The 22677-nt window shown below is 41.6% G+C and overlaps 1 protein-coding gene across 12 annotated transcripts in view; it reads right to left on the bottom strand.

The window, feature by feature from the left end:
- CCDC18 (coiled-coil domain containing 18) overlaps positions 1-22677 on the bottom strand; it is a 139726-nt gene that overhangs the window by 3850 nt on the left and 113199 nt on the right. For 9 of the 12 annotated variants that reach the window (XM_064371145.1, XM_064371151.1, XM_064371148.1 and 6 more), the window contains one exon: positions 20567-21492. The gene's annotated coding sequence lies outside the window, so the exon portion shown is untranslated. Of the gene's footprint in view, positions 1-20402; positions 20520-20566; positions 21493-22677 lie in introns of those variants that run through there. The other 3 variants (XR_010340662.1, XR_010340663.1, XR_010340664.1) reach the window with 3 other exon arrangements.

Below are 22677 nucleotides of genomic sequence, written 5' to 3'. Positions count from 1 at the left end.
GCAGATTTTGGCACACTTGCCATCATCCATAATCATGAGCCAATTCCTTATAATAAATCTCTCTCTTTATATACACACACACCCTATTCATTCTACTTCTCTTGAGAATCCTGAATACCCCGGGTATGCTCAGTCTTTAATTTTAGACACTCTAATAGATATGTAGCAGTATTTTATCATGGATTGAATTTTTTTCAAAAAAAACTTTTTAAAAATTTTTGTAGAGACAGGTTCTTGCTGTATTATCCAGGCTGATCTTGAACTTCTAGTCTGAAGCAATCCCCCGGCCTTGGCCTCCCAAAGTGCTGAGATTGCAAGCATGAGCCACTGTGACCAGCTTTGAATTTTCATTTCCCTGCTAATGTTTGATGATATTGAACACCTTTTCATGTATTTATTTGCTACGTATAAATCTTCTTTGGTGAAGGGTCCAAATCTTTGGACATTTTTCTTAAAAACTGAGATGCTTTGGTATTCTTGAGTTTTAAGAGTTCTTTACATATTAGGATTACAAGTCCTCTTCAGATATGTGAACATAAGTTCTTAACTTTGATAATGTCTAAATTACAAACTTTTTTCTTTTATGGATCATAATTTTGGTGTAACATCAAAGAAATCTTTGCCTAACCCAATATCACAAAGATTTTTCTCCTTTGTTTTCTTCTAGTTTTAAATTTTATATTTAACACTTAAAGCTTTAGATTTTACATTTAAAAGTTTTAGATTTTACATTTAGATATAGGATTCATTTTTTAGTTAGTTAATGTTTACGACGTGAGGTATAGATTGAGTTTTTTTTCCCATATGGATATTGACTTGTACCAGCATACTTTATTAAAAGATGTCTTTTTTTTTTTTTTTTTCTAGTGAATTACCTTTAGAACTTGAAAATCAATCGACCATATATGTGTGGGTCTATTTCTGGATACTAATCTTGAATTCAAATACTGAGTCCTCTAATTTTGTATTTGTTTTTCAACACTGTTTTGGCTTTGTAGATCTTTAAAGTGTCAGCACGAATCTAAAATTCATTAGTTTATGAATTTCTACAAAAAATCCTGCTGTGATTTTGTAGGCAATAGAACATTGGGTCTTTTTCGATTGGAGAGTTTGGTCCATTTACATGTAATGTTATTATTGATAAGTAGGGAATTGTTCCTGCCATTTTGTTATTTGTTTTTTGATTGTTTTGTGGTCTTCTCTCCCTCTCTTCCTTCTCTTTCTTTTAGTGAAAGTGATTTTCTTTACTGCTAATACAGGAGGTAGAAAGAAATTATTTAGGCAGATAGTGTGGGTGAAAGGAGTCTTTGGCAGGGCTTTTCTTTTAACAAAAAGCAGCTCCCTGGTAATTTCTTTTCTAACAAAGAGTATCCTGAAAAATTCAGCTGGAGACACAGATAAGCTAGCTGGAAGCTTTGCATGGGTGAATGCCAGCAGCTTTGCAAATAAAAAAGGGCTACCTGGAAGCCAAGTATATTCAACATGGAGGCTCCATCTTCCCTTAAGAATTTCTTGTCACCATGTGTACAGTAAGGAGCAAGCAACATGGCACCACCCAGGTAGAGAACTCATCTGCATAATAATAGGGTGGGGCAGCCACCTTCTTCATATACTATGCAAATGGCATAACTGGTCTGACCAATCTTGTGTGCCCTATTTAAATCAGACACCACCTCCTCAAGCTCATCTATAAAACTTCCTGCGCTTCACCATGGAACTGGCAACACATTTTTCTCTGGGACCCCTCTGCACAGAGAGCTCTTCTCTTTCTTTTACCTATTAAGCATCCACTCTTAACCTCACTCTGGTGTGTCTGCATCCTAGTTTTCTGTGGTCATGGGAAAATTACCCTGGGTATTACCCCAGATGAATGATGCTGCTTCATTGTGGGGGCCCACTTGGGATTTGAGGTAGATTCATCAGAAGGGTGAGTATAGGATCAGACCCCAAATCTTTTCTTTCATTTCGAGGCCTTTTGCCCTCCATTTTAAAATCAAACCAAACACTGGGACCCTGTCAGCCATTTAAAAATGGTTAGCATGGCTGCCAATCTTACAAGACTCAGGGGACAGGCTTGCCAGGGGGAACTTAGCAAATCACCCAGTGTCCTCACGGTGCTAGGAAATGTTGGCTTTGTTTTCAACTGGTTTCCTTTCATGGAGAGCCTAGCCATTGGCATGGGCTAAAAGAGGTCGAGAGGCAACTGAGGGTTTCTGCTCAGGGCAACACCCTGGTGTCAACTGAAGGCTTCTGGACTAACTCTAGCCTCTGACAGCCCAAAGGGTGATGGAAACAGAATCTTCAATCTTTTCCTATCACAATTTTCCTTCTTTCATGGCCATTATTTCTCCTATCCATTCTCTGTATGCAATGCTGCAGGAATTTTTACAGTATAGGGAAGTAATCCTGTTAGGCAAGATCAGGAAATGCCATAGTAATTGGGAATACAGCTCAAGGGATTGCCAATTTTGTGATTTTCTAGGAACAGAGGGCTCCCCCATGACTGTTCTGCAGTAAGCGTCTCTCTACACTTGGTCTGGAGAGCATGTGGTATTTCAAGGTCAACAGCACCATCTAGTAGAGTAGGAATCTTCTCCATTAGGCACATTGTTGACCCTTTGCTGAAACACTCTAGCTTCCCAATTCTCCTCCCTTTTTGTGCCCCTCTACCACAGACTAGGGTTTATGCCACTTCTGTGAATGTGAAAACTCAACAATGAAGAGGAAAATGTCCTCTGAAACCAAATTTTAGTCTCAATACTGTCCCATCAGCAGGAAAACTGCCATTCGGTCCCTACATTCTTTTAAGGCACCTACTCTGGCTCCAATTAAAACAATACTTAAATAGTAAGGGGATTTTAAGTCCAGAAGTTAACAAGAGCCACTACCTGAGAAGAGATACTTTAGTACAGGCCATAATAACAAGTTAAAGAGCTCAAACTAGCAAACTTCCTCCATTAAGGGACCTTATCCAAATGTAACTCTTACATAGTCTTTCCTGAGATCCATCTATTGGGGAGCCAAGTCAAAGGGAAATCACAAGCAGAGGACTAGAGTCATATTGGTAACTGTGACTAATCCCAATTGCTTAGTTCCTCTGGTTCCATGGCTGAGGGTCATGCCTGCAACCATGGGCAACTCCTTTAACAGATGTTGGGGCTCAGAGAACCAAGCAGGAAAAATAGTTGGGGGGATGCCCCTACTGTCTTCCCCTCCACTCTGGGCCATTCCAGGGAAGGAAAAAAAGACTAAAGGGACGCTTCTTTCTTGCTTCTCTTTCTAGATGGGTAACAGACTATTTTCAGCCTACACTCCTCTGGAATGCATTCTGAAGCACTGGGACTCCTTTGATCCCAAGATTTTGAAGAAAAAGCAGCTCATTTTCTTTTGCATAAGGGTATGGCATTCTTACCATCATAAACCAGCCTGGCCTACAGAGGGGAGCCTTGATTTTAATACTATCCAACAATTAGATCTTTTCTTTAGACAGGAGGGCAAATGGTTCAAAGTCCCCTATGTACAGGCTTTCTTTGTCTTGCCCTGCAAGACAACCCAGACCTTTGCAAGCTTTGCACAACTGACTCAGCTGTTTTAGCAGTCATATCCGGCAGGCACAAAGGAAATGATTCCCCCAAACTAGAGAAGCAACTCCCAGGAGAACCATCTGAGGCAGCTATTGACTGTCCAGGCTCTTTTTGTTCCCATTATTTGGGGCCCTCTTCAAACATGTCATCAGCTCCTCCAGCTCCACCATCTCCAAAACTCCCCACTCCCTCACTTCACTCTTACCCCTACAGAAAATGGCCATAGAGGTGATATCACTAGGATTCAAGTTCTCTTCTCATTGCAGGACATTAGGCAAATAAAAGGAGACTAAGGCCGATTTTCTGATGACCCTGATCGGTATATAGAAGTTTTCCAAAATTCAACTCAGGTGTTTGACCTCTTATGGAGGGATATTATGCTGCTCATAAACCAAACCCTAACGCAGCTGAAAAACAGGCAGTTCTGCAGGCAGCAGAAAAATTTGGATATGAGTAATATGTCTCCCATTACAGGCCAAAAAAGAAAAGAGAAGATGGAGAAAGTGAAGAAATAGGGAAACTATTATTCCCAACAGGAAGAGAGGCAGTACCTGTTGACAACCCTGATTGAAACCCCAGTGATGCCACAGATGAATGGAAAAGGAAACACTTTATTTATTTATTTGATGGAGTCTTGTTCTGTCACCCAGGCTGGAGTGCAATGGGATAGTCTTGGCTCACTGTAACCTCTGTCTCCTGGGTTCAAGTGATTCTCCTGCCTCAGCCTCCCGAGTAGCTGGGATTACAGGTCCATGCCACCACGCCCGGCTAATTTTTGTATTTTTAGTAGAGATGGGGTTTCACCATGTTGGCCAGGCTGGTCTCAAAACTCTGACCTTGTGATCCACCCATCGAGCTCCCAAAGTGCTGGGAATACAGGCATGAGCCACCACACCTGGCCTAGGAAACACTTTTTAATGTGCATATTGGAGGGCCTATGAGGAACTATCCCCAAGCCTTTTAATTACTCTAAGCTGTCCATGATAGACCAAAAGCCAGATGAGAATCCTGAAACCTTTATGGAAAGGCTGAGAGGGGCACTAATAAAACACATCTTCTTATTTCCTGATTCAGTCTAGGAACAGCTAACCCTAAATGACAAGTTTATTATACTGGCAGCTCCTGATATTAGAATGAAACTGCAAAAGAAGGCTACAGAACTAGATAGCACCTTGGAAAACCTCCTGAGGGTGGCCACCTCAGCCTTTTATAATAGAGACCAGGAGGAGGACCAAGAGAAAGCAAAGAAACACAAGAAAAGGACAGAGCCTCAAGTAGCTGCTTTGCAAGCTTGAAAATTCAGGATCCCTGAGGTGCATCTGCTAGTTGCTATCCATGTGGCAAGTCAGGGCATTATGCGTGCCAAGGTAATAAGAAAAAGCCACCATGACCCTGTCCAGCCAGTGGTGGGGGCCCCTGGAGACAGAGGTCACCAGGTTCAGAACCAGTCACACAGATGGTCCAACAGGACTACCAGGTTCTGGAACTCAAACCCCAGCTCCAGTGGCTCAAACTGCCATTACTGCACAGGAGCCCTGGGTGATGCTGAAAATGGAAAGAAGGAAGGTGGACCTCCTTCTGGACATTGGACCCAGCTTCTCTCTTCTCCTCTCTAATCCAGGTCTCCCCTCTTCCCATAGCATGACCATAAGGGGTATCTCAGGAAAGGTTCTAACCCGATATTTTTCTCGGTCCCTTAATTGTAGTTGGGGGGAGACCTATTATTTACACATGCCTTCTTAATTATGCCTGAAAGTCTCATTCCCATTTTAGCTCACTTGGGGGCCAACATCCTTTTAGCTCTGGGACAAACTCTTTGTCTCCCGCTGGTAGAAGCTAATATTAATCCAGAAGTGTGGGCAATTAAAGGAATAGGTTGAGCTGTAACTGCTAGGTCAGTCCAGGTCCATCTCAAGGATCCCAGTTATTTTCCTAACTAGAGACAATATCCCCTAAAGTCAGAAGCAGGAAAGGGCTAGAAGCCGTTATTAATAACCTGAGGCTGCAGGGGCTCCTCAAACCCTGTAACAGCCCTGCAGTACTCCAATATTAGGGGTCCAAAAAACCCAATGGGGAATGGTGACAAGTTCAGGACCTCCACCTCATTAATGAGGTCATAGTCCCAATTCATCCAGTGGTCCCTAATCCCTATACCATACTGACTCAAATATCTGAGAGAACTAAATTGTTCACAGTCCTAGATTTAGAGGATGTCTTTTTCTGTATACTGTTACATTCTGAGTGTCAATACCTATGTGCCTTCAAAGATCCCTCTGGCCAAACCCCCCAGTTAACATGGGTGGTGCTGCCTCAGGGATTTTGAGAGTCCACATTTTTGGACAGGAATTGTCGAAGGATCTTCCTGAGTTTTCTCATCCTCAGGTCATGGCCTTGCAATATGTAGATGACATACTGCTCTGTGTCCCAACTGAGGAAGCTTCTCAGAAAAGCACTGAAGCTCTTGTTTCTTTTCTTTTTTCCCTTTCCTTCCCTCCCTCCCTTCCACCCTCTTTCCCTCCCTCCTTCCCACCCTCTCTCCCTCCCTCTCTTTCTTTCTTGATGGATTTCATTCTTGCCACCCAGGCTGGAGTGCCAAGGGGCGATCTCGGCTCATTGCAACCTTGGCCTCCTGGGTTCAAGTGATTCTCCTGCCTCAGCCTCCCAAGTAGCTGGGATTACAGACACACACCACCATGCCCAGCTAATTTTTGTATTTTTAGTAGAGATGGGGTTTCACCATGTTGGCCAGGCTGGTCTGGGACTCCTGACCTCAGGTGATTCACCTGCCTCAGCCTCCCAAAGTGTTGGGATTACAGGCATGAGCCACCATGCCCAGCATGAAGCTCTTCTTAATTTCTTAGCCAACAGTGAATATAAGACTAAAATCTAAATCCCAACTTTGCAAAACCTCAGTGAAGTACCTGGATTTAGAGCTGTCTGAAGGGACCAGAGCATTAGGGGAAGAAAGGATTAAGCCCATTTCCTCCTTCCCCCTCCCTAAAGCCCTCAAGCAACTAAGAGGATATTTGGGCATTACAGGATTTTGTGGACTATGTATACCTGGGTATGGTGAGATAGCTCTCTCATTATGTGATCTCATAAAAGAACTCAAATGGCTAAAACTTATCTTCTAACCTGGGAACCTGAAGTCCAGAAGGCCTTTATCCAGTTAAAGCAAGTCTTACTTAAGCCTTCTTATAAGGAGGGCCTTCAAACTTTATCAGAAAGGAATAGAATGGCCCTGGGAGTTTTAACTCAAGCCCAAGGACAGCTCAACGAGTAGGCTACCTGAGTAAGAAACTTGATTTGGTGGCTCAAGTATGGCCAGCATGCTTCCAAATAGTTGCTATGGTGGCCCTTCTGAGACCAGAGGTCTCCAAATTAACCCTGGGAAATGGCTTAACTGTTTATATCCCATATAATGTAGCAGGATTGCTGTCTTCTATGGGGAGCCTTTGGCTAACAGACAGCTGGCTTCTGAAGTATCAGGCTTTGCTGTTAGAAGAGTCAGCAGTTCAGTTAAAAACTTGTTTTCAGCTAAACCTAGTCACTTTCCCCACCTAGGAAACTGGGGAAGCTGAACATGAATGTGAGCAAGTTGCGGTACAAACACATGCAGCCAGGGAGAATCTCAGGGAAACTCCCCTAGAAAATCCAGACTGGGCCCTCTTCTCAGAAGGAAGTTTCTTCACAGAACAAGCAGTCCATAAGGCAGGATATACAGTAGTCACTCTGAATGATGTTACTGAAGGTGTACCCCTCATTCCAGGCACAAACACTCAACTAGCTGAACTGATAGCTCTTACAAGATCACTTGAATTAAACAAGAGAAATGTAGCTAACATTTACAACAATTCCAAGTATGCTTTCTTAGTCCTTCATGCTCATGATGCCATGTGGAAGGAAAGACACTTTCTTACTGCTAATGGATCCCCTATAAAATACCACCAGGAAATTAGCAGGTTATTATCTTCAGTTTTCCTTCCACAAGAGGTAGCAGTGATGCATTGCAAGGGATGTCAGAAGGGAACAGATAAAATTGCTGAAGGAAACAAGTTAGCTGATCAGGCAGCCAAGTCAGTGGCAAGGAAGTCTTAGGGCATCAACACATTTGAGGCCCCTCTAATCTGGAAAGGCTCCATAGAGAAATTAAGTCTCAGTACTTGCCTGCAGAGAAAGGATGGACCATCTCTTGAGGGTACACTTTCCAGCCCTAAGGATGGCTATGGTCAGAGGATGTCAAACTCCACTTGCCAGCCTCCAGCCAGTGGAAAGCCCTTAGGATCCTTCACCAAGCTTTTCACTTGGGAAAGGATAAAACTTATCAGTGTGCCCAGAAATTGTTTTCAGGAGAGAACTTAAACAGGTTGCTAGTGCTTCTGAAGTCTGTCTTAAAAATAATCCACTCAACAGGTGGCTGCTTCTTCCTCAAACCTAAAGGATGGGAAGCTATCCAGGGCAGGACTGGCAGATAGATTTTACCCACATGCCAAAGATGAAGAGCAGCCAATACCTCCTGATATGGGTAGATACTGTCACTAACTGGGTAGAAGCATTTCCATGCCATACAGAAAAGGTCTCTGAGGTAATAAAAGCATTAGTTAATGGAATAACTTTCTGCTTTGGTCTACGTAAGTACCTCCAAAGTGACAACACCCCCTTGTTTAAGGCAACCACCACATGGAAGGTCTCAAAGGCACTAGGCATAAAGTATCATCTCCATTGCACTTGAGGACTCTAGGAAAGGTAGAGAAGACAAACAATATTATCAAAAGACACCTCAGAAAACTGTCCCAAGAAACTCACCTTCCTTGGGTCACTCTTCTTCCAATGGCTTTACTGTAAGAAATACCCCTTCAAAGTTAGGTCTGAGTCCTTTCAAAATGCTGTATGGATGGCCCTTCCTTACTAATGATTTCTTATTAGACCAGGAAACCTCTGAATTAATTAAGCATGCAACCTCTCTGGCTCACTTTCAAAAGGAATGAACTCAACTAGTAGAAGCCCAATCCCAATAAATAGGATTACCTTTATTTTACCCAGATTTCTGGTATTGGTAAAAGTTCTCCCTTCTGTCTTTCTCTCTCTAAGTCCAAGCTGGGAAGTGCCTTACACCATTGTCCTTTCAACTTCCTTGGTAGTAAAAGTTACTGGAATCAACTCCTGGATACATCATACTTTTGTCAAAGCCTGGAAAGCTGAGGGAGCAAACCTGGACAGCCCAGAGGAACGTTTTAGATATCAATGTGAAGAAATAGAAGATCTTAAGGTGAAAATTATAAAAGATAAGTAAATGACTGAGAGCTACTCATCCTACTCAGTCCCACCTTTACCTTACCAGATACTTTCAGTCATTTCTACTTTTCCTCCTGAGATTCACTATCAAATATTATAACTTCTTTTTGACTCATACTTGCAGGGAGATTTTTATTATCCATGGGATTACATTTGTAACTTCATAGACCCCCTCCAAAGGGAAATTCTATATCTTGGTGAGCAAATTTTAGATTGAAGTTATCTGCTACACCACCCTTGTGGGAATTATTTACAGTAGGACTATATACCATAGCACCCCGGTAGAATTTTGCTTAATTATTATCCTTATAGCAGGGATAATTGTTACCAAAAAGAAGCATGAAAATTTTACTATCACTGAGTCTGCCAGGACTTTTTATTGGGTTTGGTAATATTTAACACCTTTTAGCTCCTACAATATCAACAGTGCACCCTAGCTATGCAAAAAGGGTTACAAAGAAAAGAGATTTTATATAATAAAGGATCTTGTATGGTAAATTCCTGTTCTAAAAGAAATAATTGGTTGTTTAAAAAGAGGGATATTTAGGCCAAGTCAGAAAGTTTAAGCATGTCATAAATGGTCTGTGTAAGTCATGAAAGGATTAATAATTGAATGAAAGATTTAGCCAGTTATACTCAAGCCACCCAATCCAATGCCACTATCCAAAAAAAGTTACTTTTATATTAATGTTTCCGGTAAAGTACAGCAACATCTGGTGGAAGCCAACCAGTATTTAACAAATAACAAAGAAACTCTACTGTCATGGTTATGGACTATAGTATCCCCACTAATAGCAGTAATCTTAATACTCATATTCAAACCATATATTCCAAACCTTCTTGTAAAATTTATTGTTTCTAAGGGAGAAGCTATTAAACTCCAAATGGTGCTGCAGACAGAACAATGCATAGACATGCCTAGACAGGCCTTTCCTCCGAGGACCCTTAGATCAACCCCAGGAGGAGTCCCAGCTGCTGTCCCACACACAACACCCCACTTCAGCAGGAAGTAGCCAGAAAGAATAATCATCCAACAGCCCCTAACAGCAGTTAGGATTACAACTCCTGGGGGAAGAAATATGATATAGGAGCTAGAATGAAATTATTTAGGCAGATAAGTGTGGGTAAAAGGAGTCCTTGGCAAGGCTTACCTTTTAAGAAAAAGCAGTCCCCAAATCATTTCTATTCTAACAAAGACCAGCCTGAAAAATTAAGCTGCAGACACAGATAAGCAAGCTGGAGGCTTGCAAGGGTGAATGCTGACAGCTGTGCCAATAGGAAGGGGCTACAAGGAAGCTAGATATGTTCAATGTGGAGGCTCCATCTTCCCTTTTGTCACTACATGTACAATCAGGTGCAGGCAACATGACACCAACCATCTGAATAATAAAAGATTAGGTGTGGGCTGGCCAGCTTCTTTGCATGGTATGCAAATGGCACACCTGTTCTGACCAATCTTTCATGCCCTATGTAAATCAGATACTGGTTCTTCAAGTTCACCTATAAAACTTCCTGCATTTCACCACAGAACTCTCATCCCATTTTTCTCCAGGACCCATCTCTGGGCAGAGAGCTCTTCTCTTTCTTTCACCTATTAAACTTCTGCTATTAACCTCACTCTGGTATGTCCATGTCATAGTTTTTTCTTTTCTTTTCTTTTTTAAATTTAAAGATGGGGTTTCACTGTGTTAGCCAGGATGGTCTTGATTTCCTGACTTCATGATCTGCCCACCTCAGATTCCCAAAATGCTGGGATTACAGGCCTGAGCCACCGTGCCTGGCCCCATGTCATAGTTTCATGTGGCCATGGGACAACAAATCTTGGGTATTACCCAGATGAATGACACTGCTTCAGTGGTATGATTTAATTTCCTGCTTTTTATTTTTTCTTTATCTTTTACATGATTTTTTTTTTTTTGAGATAGTGTCTTGCTCTGTCTCCCAGGCTGTAGTGCAGTGGCATAATCATGGTACACTACAGCCTCAATCTCCTAGGATCAAGTGATCCTTCTATCTCAGCCTCTTGTATAGCTGGGAGTACAGACACATGCCACCAAGCCCAGATAATTTTTGCATATTTTATAGAGATGAGATTTAGCCACACTGCCCAGGCTGATCTCAAACTCCTGAGCTGAAGTAATCCACTCATCTTGGCTTCCCAAAGTTTTGGACCTTATAGCCACTGTGCCTGACCTGTTGTATGATTTCTGATTTGAGGTTATCATAAGGCTTGCAAATATCTGATAACCCATGATTTTAAATTGACAACAACACTGACTACATAAACAAAAACAAATAAAAACTCTACACTTTAATTTTGTCTCTCTGCTTAACTGTTTGTTGCTTCTATGTATATTTTATGGTACAGTCTATATCTCAGAAAAGTTGTAGTTATTATTAGTTATCAGCTTATCTTTTTGTCTTTCTACTTAACATATGGATAGTTTACACACCACAATGTACAGTGTTACAATATTGTGTTTTTCTGTGTACTTACTATTACCAGTAAGTTTTGTACCTTCAGATGATTTTTTAATTGCTCATTAACGTCACTTTATTTCAGACTAAGGTATTCCCTTTGGTATTTCTTGTAGGGCAGATCTGCTGTTGAGGTAATCCCTCAGCTTTTGTCTGGGAATACCTTTTTTCCCCTTCACATTTGAAGGATATTTTTGCTGAATATACTACTTTAGGTTAGAAGGGTTTTTTTCCACTTCAGCACTTTAAATGTGTCATGCCCCTCTCTCCTGGCCTGTTACGTTTCCACTGAAAAGTCTGCTGGAAGCATACTGAAGCTGCATTGTGTGTTCTTCTTTCCTCTTGATGCTTTTATGATTCATTCTTTGCCCTTGACCATGGGGAGTTTGAATATTAAATGTCTTGAGGTAGTCTTTTTTGGGTTAAATCTTCCCGGTGTTCTATAATCTTCTTATATGTGAATACTGATATGTTTCTCTAAGAGATTTGGGAAGTTCTCTGTTATTATCCCTTTAAATAAACTTTCTACCTCTGTCTCTCTCTCTACCTCCTTTAAGGATAATAGCTCTTAGATTTGCCCCTTTGGTGCTATTTGGTGTGCTTCATTCTTTTTTATTTTTTGTCTCCTCTGACTGGGTATTTTCAAAGAGCCTGTCTTCAAGAACACTATTGCTTCTGCTTGATCAATTGTGCTGTTGACTCTGGGGCATTCTGCAGTATGTCAGCTGCATTTTTCAACTTCAGAAATTCTGCTTGATTCTTTTTAAACTATTTCAATTTCTTTGTTATATTTTATCTGATAGAATTCTGAATTCTTTCTTTGGTTTATCTTAAAGTTTATTGAGTTTTCTCAAAACAGCTATTTTGAATTCTCTGAAAGGAGACATATCTCTGTTCTCCAGGATTAGTCCCTGGTACTTTATTGAGTTCATTTGGTGAGGTCATGTTTTCCTGGATGGTCTCGATCCTTGTGGATGTTTGTTGCTGTCTGGGCATTGAAGAGTTAGATATTTATTGAAGCCTCCACAGTCTGGGCTTGTTTGTATCTACCCATCTTGGGAAGGTTTTCCAGGTATTTAGAAGACCTTCAGTGTTGTGATTTAAGTTTTTGATCACTGCAGCCACACCACATTAGAGGACACCTCAAGCACAGTAATGCCATGCTTCTTGCAGATTCATAGAGGTACTGCCTTGGTGGTCCTAGATAAAATCCAGAAGAATTCTCTGGATTACTAAGCTGAGGCTCTTATTCTCTTCCCTTCATTTCTCCCAAACAAATGGAGTATCTCTCTTTGTGCTGAGCTGCTTGGACCTGGAGGAGAGATGACACAAGCACCCTGGCGACCACCACCACTGGGACAATGATGTGTCAGACCTGAAGCCAGCAAAGCACTTGGTCTTGCCCAAGGCCCACAGTAACTACTGCCTGGCTACTGCCTATGTCCACTCTTGGCCCTAGGGCTCTACAATCAGCAAGTGGCAAAACCGGCCAAACTTGTGTCCTTCCCTTTGGGGCAGTAAGTTTCCCTAGGCTCTGGGTGGGTCAAAAGATGCCACCTGGGAACAAAGGCCTGGATTTGGATTCCTTAGGAATCTACCTAGTGCTCTATTCCACTGTGGCTATGTTGGCATCCAAACTACAAGACAAAGTCCTTCCCATTCTTCCTTTCCATTTCTTCAGAGAGAGGAGTTGCTCCTCATATTGACCACCAACACAGGTCCACGAAAGTAATGCCAGGTTTCCACTGATGTTCATTCAAGGCTCAAGGGATCTTCAGTCAGCTTTTAGTGAATGCTTCCAGGTCTGGGACTCACCCTTTAGGGCAGTGGGCTTCCCCCTGGGCCAGGTTAGGTCCATAAATGACATCCATGAATCAAGCCCTGGAATCAGCGACCAAGAGCTTGGTTGGTGCTCTACTCCACAGTGGCTGAGCTGGTACTTAATCTCCAATACAAGTCCTCTTTACTCTCCCATCTGTTTTTCTTCAGCATTAGTAGTCTCTCCTTGTAGCCACCACAGTTGAAAATGTACTGGGTCACACTTGAAGCTAGCACATCTCAGTCTCACCTGAGGCCTATGGTGTACTACCTGGTCACCACTGCTGGTTATTAAGGGCCCAAGGACTTTTTAGTCAAAATGTAATGAATCTTGAGAGGACTGGGTCCTTCCCTTCAAGGCAGCAGGTGCCCTTCTTGTGAAGGGTATATCCAGAAATGTCATACGGAAGCTGGGGTGGGAATGAGGGGCCTCATTTCACTACTTGGCTCACTGTCCTACTGCTGGTATCTAAGTTATAAGATAAAGTCTTCCTTATTCTTCCCTTTCCTCTGCTCAAGTGAAAGGAAGGAGTCTCTCCTGGAGCTGTGAGCTGTGCTGACTGGGGTTGGGAGAGGGGTGATGCAAACAATTCCTTGGTCACTATGGAATCTCACTGGGTGGTGTGAACCCCAAGTCCATTGGCCCACAGCACAGTACCAGGTCTTGCCCAATAATTGCAATCCTTGTGGCCTGCAATCCTCCCTGCCTTTGAAGTGTATTTAGAATACCAGAGCACGTTACCTTGCAATGGTGAGGACTGCTGAAACTCAGTGTATTAGTCCATTCTCATGCTGCTAATAAAGACATGCCCAAGAATGGGTAATTTATAAAGGAAAGAGGTTTAACTGACTTACAGTTCACCATGGCTGGGGAGGCCATGCATTCAGGAAGCTTACAATCATGGCAGAGGGGGAAAGAAACACATCCATTTTCACATGGCAGCCGGAAGGAGAAGTAAGGAGAAAAAAAGGGAAAGCCCATTATAAAACCATCAGATCTCATGAGAACTCACTATCATAAGAACAGTAGCATGGGGGCAACCATCCCCATGATTCAATTACCTTCCACCAGGCCCCTCCCACTACATGTGAATTACAGGAACTACAATTCAAAATGAGATTTGGTTGGGGACACAGCCAAACCATATCATTCTGCCACTGGCTCCTCTCAAATCTTACGTCCTCGTATTTCAAAACCTATCATGCCTTCCTAACGTTCTCAAAATTTTAACTCATTCCAGCATTAGCCCAAAAGTCCAAATCCAAAGTCTCACCCAAGACAAGGCAAATCCTTTCTGCCTATGAGCCTGTAAACTTCAAAGCAAGTTAGTTACTTCCTAGATATGATGGAAGTGATGGTAGTGCAGGCATTGGGTAAATATACCTGTTCCAAATGGGATAAATTGGCTAAAACAAAGGGGCTACAGGCCCCCTGAAAGTCTGAAATCCAATAGGGCAGTCATTAACACTTAGAGTTCCACAATGATCTCCTTTAACTCCATGTCCTACATCCAGGTCATGCTGATGCAAGCTGTGGGCAGCTCTGTCCCTGTGGATTTGCAGGGTACAGCCCCAATCCTGGCTTCTTTCATGGGCTAGTGTTGAGTGTCTGTGGCTTTTCTGGGAGCATGATGCAAGCTGTCTGTGGATCTACCATTCTGGGGTCTGGAAAATGGTGGCCTTCTTTTCACAGCTCCACTAGGCAGTGCTCCTGTCAGGATTCTGTGTGAGGGTTCTGATCCCACATTTCCTTTCCACATTACCCTAGCAGAGGTTCTCCATGAGGGTGCCACCTCTGCAGCAAACTTCTGCCTGGACAGCCAGGCATTTCCATACATTCTCTGAAATCTAGGTGGAGGTTCCCAAACCTCAATTCTTGACTTCTGTGTACCTGCAGGCTCAACACCACATGGGAGCTGCCAAGACTTGGGGCTTGCACTCTCTGAAGCCATGGCCCAAGCTGTACTGTGGCTCCTTTTAGCCATGACTAGAGCAGCTGAGAGGCAGGGCACCAAGTCTCTAGCTGCACAGAGAAGGGGGGCCTAGCCCACAAAACCATTATTTCCTCCTAGGCCTCTGGGCCTGTGATGGGAAGGTCTTTGACATGCCCTGGAGATATTTCCCCATTGTCATGGTGATTAACATTCAGCAACTTGCTACTTATGCAAATTTCTGTACCAGGCTTGAATCTCTCCCCAGAAAATGAGTTTTTCTTTTCTACTGCATGGTCAGGTTGCAAATTTTCCAAACTTTTATGCTCTCCTTCCTCTTGAATGCTTTGCACTTAAAAATTTCTTCCACCAGATACCCTAAATCATCTCTCTCAAGTTCAAAGTTCCACAGATCTCTAGGGCAGGGACAAAATGCCACCAGTCTCTGTTGATGTATATCAAGAGTGACCTTTGCTCCAGTTCCCAATAAGTTCCTCATTTCCATCTGAGACTACCTCAGCCTGACTTCATTGTCCACATCATTATCAGCATTTTGGTCAAAGCAATTCAACAAATCTCTATGAAGTTCCAAATTTCCCCACATCTTCCTGTCTTCTGAGCCCTCCAAGTCTCTAGGAAGTTCCAAACTTTCCTACATTTCCTGTCTTCTTTTGAGCTCTTCAAACTGTTTCAATCTCTGCCTGTTACCCAGTTCCAAAGTCACTTCCACATTTTCAGGTATCCTTATAGCAGCACCCCATTCTACTGGTACCAATTTACTGTATTAGTCTGTTCTCACAGTTATAATAATTTAGTGGCCTTGACTACTGATTTGATCATCTATGTCTTCTTTGGTTGGTTTACATTGCTTTTTCTCATTGTTGTGTCATATTTTCCTGCTTCTCTGCATTCCTGGTAATTTTTTTTGAAGAGATGGGGTCTTGCTATGTAGCCCAGGCTGGAGTACAGTGCCTATCTACAGGTGTGACCATAGCACACTGCAGCTTTGAACTCCTGGGCTCAAGTGATCCTCCTGCCTCAGCTTTTGAATAGCTGGGACTACAGCTGTACACCACCATTCCCAGTCATGATAACTTTTGATTGACAGCACTCTGAATTTTGCATTATTAGATGAATAGTTTATTCCTGTAAATATTCTTGAGGTTTTATTCTTTGGCATGGTTATTTGGAAGCAGTTTTATCCTTTCAGGTTTTGCTTTAAAGGAGTTTTATTCTTTCAGGTTTTGCTTTAAAGGATTCTTAACTGTCACCCAAGAGGCATTTAGTGTAGGGTTTATTTCCCCATTATTGAGGCAACATTCTTGCGAATTCTACCTGACTCCCTGGAAATGATGACATTTTCTCATTCCTAGTCATGGAAACAAAAACTATTTTCAGAGCTTTCTGAGCTTGGAGGATTGTTCCAATTATTCAAGTGGTTCTTTCCCTTGCCTTAAGTAGTTTCCTCACATAGTCACTGATAATTTCTCATCCGAAAATTTAAGGGAAATTCTTTAATTTCCAGAGTTCTCTGTGTAGCTCTCTCCTCTCTAGTTCTGTGCCCTGTGAATTATAGCCTTCTTAGCCTCCCCAGATTTCTAGCTCTGTCTCTTCAACTCAAGGTCACAGCCCGGAAACTTATTAATATAGCCCAGATAATAAGCTGGGGAAAATAAAGGGCTCAGCCCTCTCTCAGAAATCATCATCTTTTGTTGCTCAATGTCCAATGTTTTAAAAGTGTTAATTTGTAGCTTTTGTCAGGCCTTTTAATTTAGGCAGTCTGCAGGCACTGATGACCCTCATATTTAAAAGCAATCTGCTTTTTGTTGTTGCTGTTGTTGTCAAGATGGGGTCTTGCTCTGTTGCCTAGCTTGAAGTGCAGTAGAGTGATCATGGTTCACTGCACCCTTGAATGCTCAGGCTCAAGTGATTCTCCCACCTCCGCATCCTGAGTAGCTGGGACCACAGGCACACATCACCATGTGCAGTCTCACTGTGTTGTACTTGCTAGTCTTGAACTGCTGGGCTCAAGCAATCCTCCTGCCTCAGCCTCCCAAAGTGTGCACACTGCCATAGGTAGATCTAGAAAGATGAAGGAAATTGAGGGAGACTGTACCTGAAAATCTAAGTTATTTCCTGAGAGTGTTGGGTATGGAGCAAAGAAAGTGGCTGAAAGACTAATAAATGCTTAATATATTTGTAGTGAGAAAGGGAAAGGAAGCTAACAGGAAGAAGTTAAAGTCTGTCAAGAATTGTTAAGAGCTGACTCAGATTGGAAACTATAAATTTATAAAGGTGTCAGATGTACATAGTGACTCTATTCATTAATGGCCAGCTGTCAATGAATAAGAATTGACAAGGCACATGGTAGGACAGGAGCAAAGGAAGTAAGAGTGTTGGTTGGGAAGACTGAATCAGTAATTTAACTCTTAGGGTCAAGTCAATAATAAGTAGAAGTATAAAGATAAACTTTATTTTAATCCTAACAAATTAGAAATCTGAATTAGTGTTCAAATTGAACTATCAAAGTATCAATGTCTTTAATGTTTAATTATCAGGAAAGATGAACTCCATATTACTTTCTAAGGATACATTTATATCTCACAAATTTAATATATGGTGTAAAGACATTAAATCTGAACTGTTGAGAGCTTTTATAATTTGAAGGCCTAAATATGTCATGTTAATAATGCTGCCTTTTTTTCACTTTTGGAATTTTTAACAGTACATAGTAGGTATTTATATTTTAGGAGTACAAGATATACATTGATAAAAGCTGCCTTATTTTTATTCCACCACAGAGCTACCATTTTAAATGGAATCCCTAACCCAAAGTCCATCTATTGATACTAACAACAAATCAATTTCTTTACAAGTAGAACATATATCATTGTGTTGAATAATTCTACCTGTAAAACAGGAATAATAATAGCATCTTCTTCATAGGGATGTTATGAGGATTAAAAGAGTTAATCAATAACAAGTGCTGATATGGTCTGGCTGTGTCCCCAGCTAAGTCTCAAATTGTAGCTCCCATAACTCCCATGTGCCATGGAAAGGACCTGCTGGGAGGTAATTGAATCATAAGGATGAGTCTCTCCCATGCTGTTTTATGACAGTGAGTCTCACAAGATCTGATAGTTTCATAAAGGGGAGTTCCCCTGCATATGCTCTGCCTGCCAGCTGCCATGCAAAATGTGACTTTGCTCCTCTTTTGCCTTCCACATGATTGTGAGGCCTCCTAAAACAAGTGGAACTGTAAGTCAATTAAACCTTTTTCTTTATAAATTACCCAGTCTGGCTTAAGTCTTTGTTAGCAGCATTAGAACAGACTGACACAGTAAATTGGTAACAGGTAGTGGGACACTGCTGTAAAGATATCTGAAAATGTGGAAGCGACTTTGGAACTGGGTAACAGGCAGAGGCTGGAACAGTTTAGAGGGCTCAGAAGAAGACAGAAAAATGTGGGAAAGTTTAGAACTTCCTAGAGACTTGTTGAATGACTTTGACCAAAATGCTGATAGTGATATGGACAATAAGATCCAGGCTGAGATGGTCTCAGATGGAGATGAGAAACTTGTTGGGAACTGGAGTAAAGGTCATTCTTGCTATAAAAAGAGACTGGTGGTATTTTGCCCCACCCTAGAGATCTGTGGAACTTGAACTTGAAAGAGATTATTTAAAGTACCTAGTGGAAGAAATTTCTAAGCAGCAAAGCATTCAAGAGGTAACAGAGCATAAAAGTTTGGAAAATTTGCAGCCTGACAATGCAGTAGAAAAGAAAAACCCATTTCCTGAGGACAAATTCTGCAGAAATCTGCATAAGTAATGAGGAGGCAAGTGTTATTCACCAAGACAATGGGGAAAATGTCTCCAGGGCATGTTGGAGACCTTCACTGTAGTCTCTCCCATCACAGTACCAGAGTCCTAGGAGGAAAAAATGGTTTTGTGGGAAGACCCTGCTCTGTAAAGCCTAGGGATTTGGTGCCCTGCCTCCCAGCAGCTCTAGCTGTGGCTAAAAGGGCCAAGGTACAGCTTGGGCCACGGCTTCAGAGGGTGCAAGCCCCAAGCCTTGGCAGCTTTTATGTGGTGTTGAGCCTGTGGGTGCACAGAAGTCAATAACTGAGATTTGGTAACCTTTGTCTAGATTTCAGAGGATGTATGAAAATGCCTAGATTTCTAGGCAGAAGTTTGCTGCAGGGGTAGGCCCTCATGGAGAATCTCTGCTAGTGCAGTGAAAGAGACATTTGGAGTTGAAGTGCACACACAGAATCCCCACTGGGGCACTGTGTAATGGAGATGTGAGAAGAGGGTCACCATCCTCCAGACCCTGGTATGGTAGATCCATTGACAACTGGCACCATGCGCCTGGAAAAGCCACAGACACTTAACGTCAATCCATGAATGCAGCCAGGAGGGGGGCTGTGCCCTGCAGGGGCAGAGTTGCCCATGATCGTGGGAACCCACCTCTTGCATCAGTGTGACCTGGATGTGGGACATGGAGTCAAAGGAGATCATTTCGGAGCTTTAAGGTTTGGCTGACTCACTGGATTTCAGACCTGCATGGGGCCTGCAGCAGCCCTTTTGTTTTGGACAATTTCTCCCATTTAAAATGGGTGTATTTACCCAATACCTTACCCTCATTGTATCTAGGAAGTAACTACCTTGCTTTTGATTTTACAGGCTCATAGGGAGAAGGGATTTGCCTTGTCTCAGATGAGGCTTCATGGACTTTTGAGTTAATGCTGAAACAAGTTAAGACTTTGGGGGACTGTTGGGAAGGCATGATTTGTTTTGAAATGTGAGGATATGAGATTTGAGAGGAGCCAGGGGTAGAAGGATATGGTTTGGCTGTGTCCCCACCCAAATCTTGAATTATAGCTGCCATAATTCCCACATGTTGTGGGAGGGACCACATGGGAGGTAATTGAATCGGTGGGTCTTTCCCATGCTGTTTTTGTGATAGTGAATAAGTCTCTTGGGATCTGAGGTTTTATAAAGGGGAGTTCCCCTGCATATGCTCTCTCTTGGCTGGTATGATGCAAGACTTGACTTTGCTCCTCCTTTGCCTTCTGCTACGACTGACTGTGAGGCCTCCCCAGCCATGTGGAACTGAGAGTCAATTATGCCTCTTTTCCGGTCAGGTGCAGTGGCTCATGCCTGTAATCTCAACACTTGGGAAGGCCTAGGTGGGTAAATCACCTGAGGTAAGCAGTTTGGGACCAGCCTGGCCAACATGGTAAAATCTGTCTCTACAAAAAAATACAAAATATTAGCTGGGTGTGGAGGTAGGTACCTTTAATCCCAACTACTCAGGAGGCAGGAAAATCAGTTGAACCCGGGAGGTGGAGGTTACAGTGAGCCAAGACCATGCCATTGCACTCCAGCCTGGGTGACAAAAGTGAAACTCTGTCTGAAAAAAAACAAAAACAAAAACAAAACCCGTCTTTTCCTTTACAAATTACCCAGTCTGGGGTATGTCTTTATTGGCAGCATGAGAACAGACTAATACAAGTGCCTAGAATAGTCACTGATAAACAGTAAACACTCAATGAAAGTCAGCCATTATTAGTATAACTATAAACCTGTGGCAGAATTACTTACAAATTCATATTAATTTTAAAAATTATTACTAGAAAAAATAGCAAATAATAGTCTGATTAAGAACAGACATTCCTTGCCTCTCTTCCTTTCTCCGCCATCGTGGTGTGTGCTTGACTCCACTTCTCGCCATGTCATCTCAAAAGACTTTCAGGATTAAGCAATTCCCAGCCAAAAAGCAAAATCGTCCCATTCCCCAGCGGATTAGGATGAAAATTGGTAATAAAATCAGGTACAACTCCAAAAGGAGATAATGGAAAAGAACCAAGTTGGTTCTTTAGGGAATTCCACGAGATGGCACGCATATTTATGCCATCTGAAGGTCACAATCATGTCACCGTGTCAAGCTGAAAATGTCACCACTATTTGGAGAGTTGGACATGTTTTATTGGGATTATATTTTTTCTCTCTGAATCTGTTATGAATGCATTGGTTGACTGGGTTTAGTAATAAATATGTGAGACCTTTCATTTCCAAAAAAAAGAAAAAATAATTCACATTCCTCTACATACTTACACATTTTAACAATGATTTTTATATAAAAAGCAAAGGAAAGCAGCAAGTTTAAACCAAAAAATAATAAATAAAATAATCAATTTTCTCTAAAAATATAATTAAGTTTTAGAAGGGCTTTCTTTTAAAATACTGAAATATAAAATTTATTCAAAAGCAAAATAACAGCTTCTATGAAGCAAGAGCTACATATAATAAGTAAACACAGCACAGTACCAAAAATTCCATTGTTTCATCACATCAGTATCTTCTTTTAATTACATATTTTCTCCCTGGAATAAGGCAAATAATAGATTAATATCTGAAATATTCCTAAACTGATTTAGCATTAAAAGTCTACTATAATAACAGGAGCACTTAAAGCAAGAGGGAGAAATATTTAGTCTACTGAAAAATATGAATCACAAAAAGTCAATAATGAACCAAATAGATATAAAAAGCAGGCAGAGTACAGTGGCTCACGCCTGTAATCCCAGCACTTTGGGAGGCTGAGGCAAGTGGATCACCTGAGGTCAGGAGTTCGAGACCAGTCTGACCAACATGGTGAAACCCCGTCTCTACTAAAAAATAAAAAATTAGCTGGGCATGGTGGTGAGCGCCTGTAATCCCAGCTACTTGGGAGGCTGAGGCAGGAGAATCACTTGAATCTGGGAGGGGGAGGTTGCAGTGAGCCAAGAATACACCACTACACTCCAGCCTGGGTGACAAGAGTGAAACGCCGCCTCAAAAAAAAAAAAAAAAAAATCTGGCTTGGTGAGGTGGGTGTGAATGTGAGGTTAAACTAATTTTAAAACTCAAAAAACGGAACATAAAAATAACATAATTAGACATCAGTGTCACATTATGGTTTGACTGAGAGCACAATAAATAAGAATGAATAGCTATGTGAAAAAAGTCAATGAAAAGAAGCAAAAAATACCAAAAAAGGAAAAAGACAAAAGAGAACTGTTTACATATAAAAGCAGTTCAACATAAAGAAGAAAAATAGAGGGGAGAAGCCCAGGGATTCAAAAAAATATGAGCCAAATTTTCTTGTCATACCTTCAACTTTACTGGGGGTGTGAATTTGAAAATATCATGTCTCTAGGTATTACCTGTACTCCTGTTTTATTGTTTTTTTCCATCTTTGTTTTCCCTATAGCTAATTTCCTAACTTATTTTTGATCTTACTGCATGATATATGTACCATGTCTTGAAAAGTACAAATAAGAGGGATAGAAGTAATAACTTTAAATTCCTAATAAACCATGAATTAGCTCATTAATCAGTATTCACAGCACTTCCATTGCTCTAATCCAAAACAGGATTAGAGTAAGAGTTAATATGAAGTCTCCGAACTCCCTGATATTGTGTTCTAAATTGTGTACATGTGTAATTTTTTGAGTTCTGAAGCTTTTGTTAGTCTAAAAGCAGAACACTGCTGTGTTAAGAAGGCTTTACTCTCAAAGAAAGTGCCA

This window comes from Aotus nancymaae, unplaced genomic scaffold (assembly GCF_030222135.1).
Source record: "Aotus nancymaae isolate 86718 unplaced genomic scaffold, 86718_ANA_hifiasm-v0.15.2.pri h1tg000122l, whole genome shotgun sequence".
NCBI classification, from domain to species: Eukaryota; Metazoa; Chordata; class Mammalia; order Primates; family Aotidae; genus Aotus; species Aotus nancymaae.
This window is presented reverse-complemented; position numbering and strand designations above follow the sequence as displayed.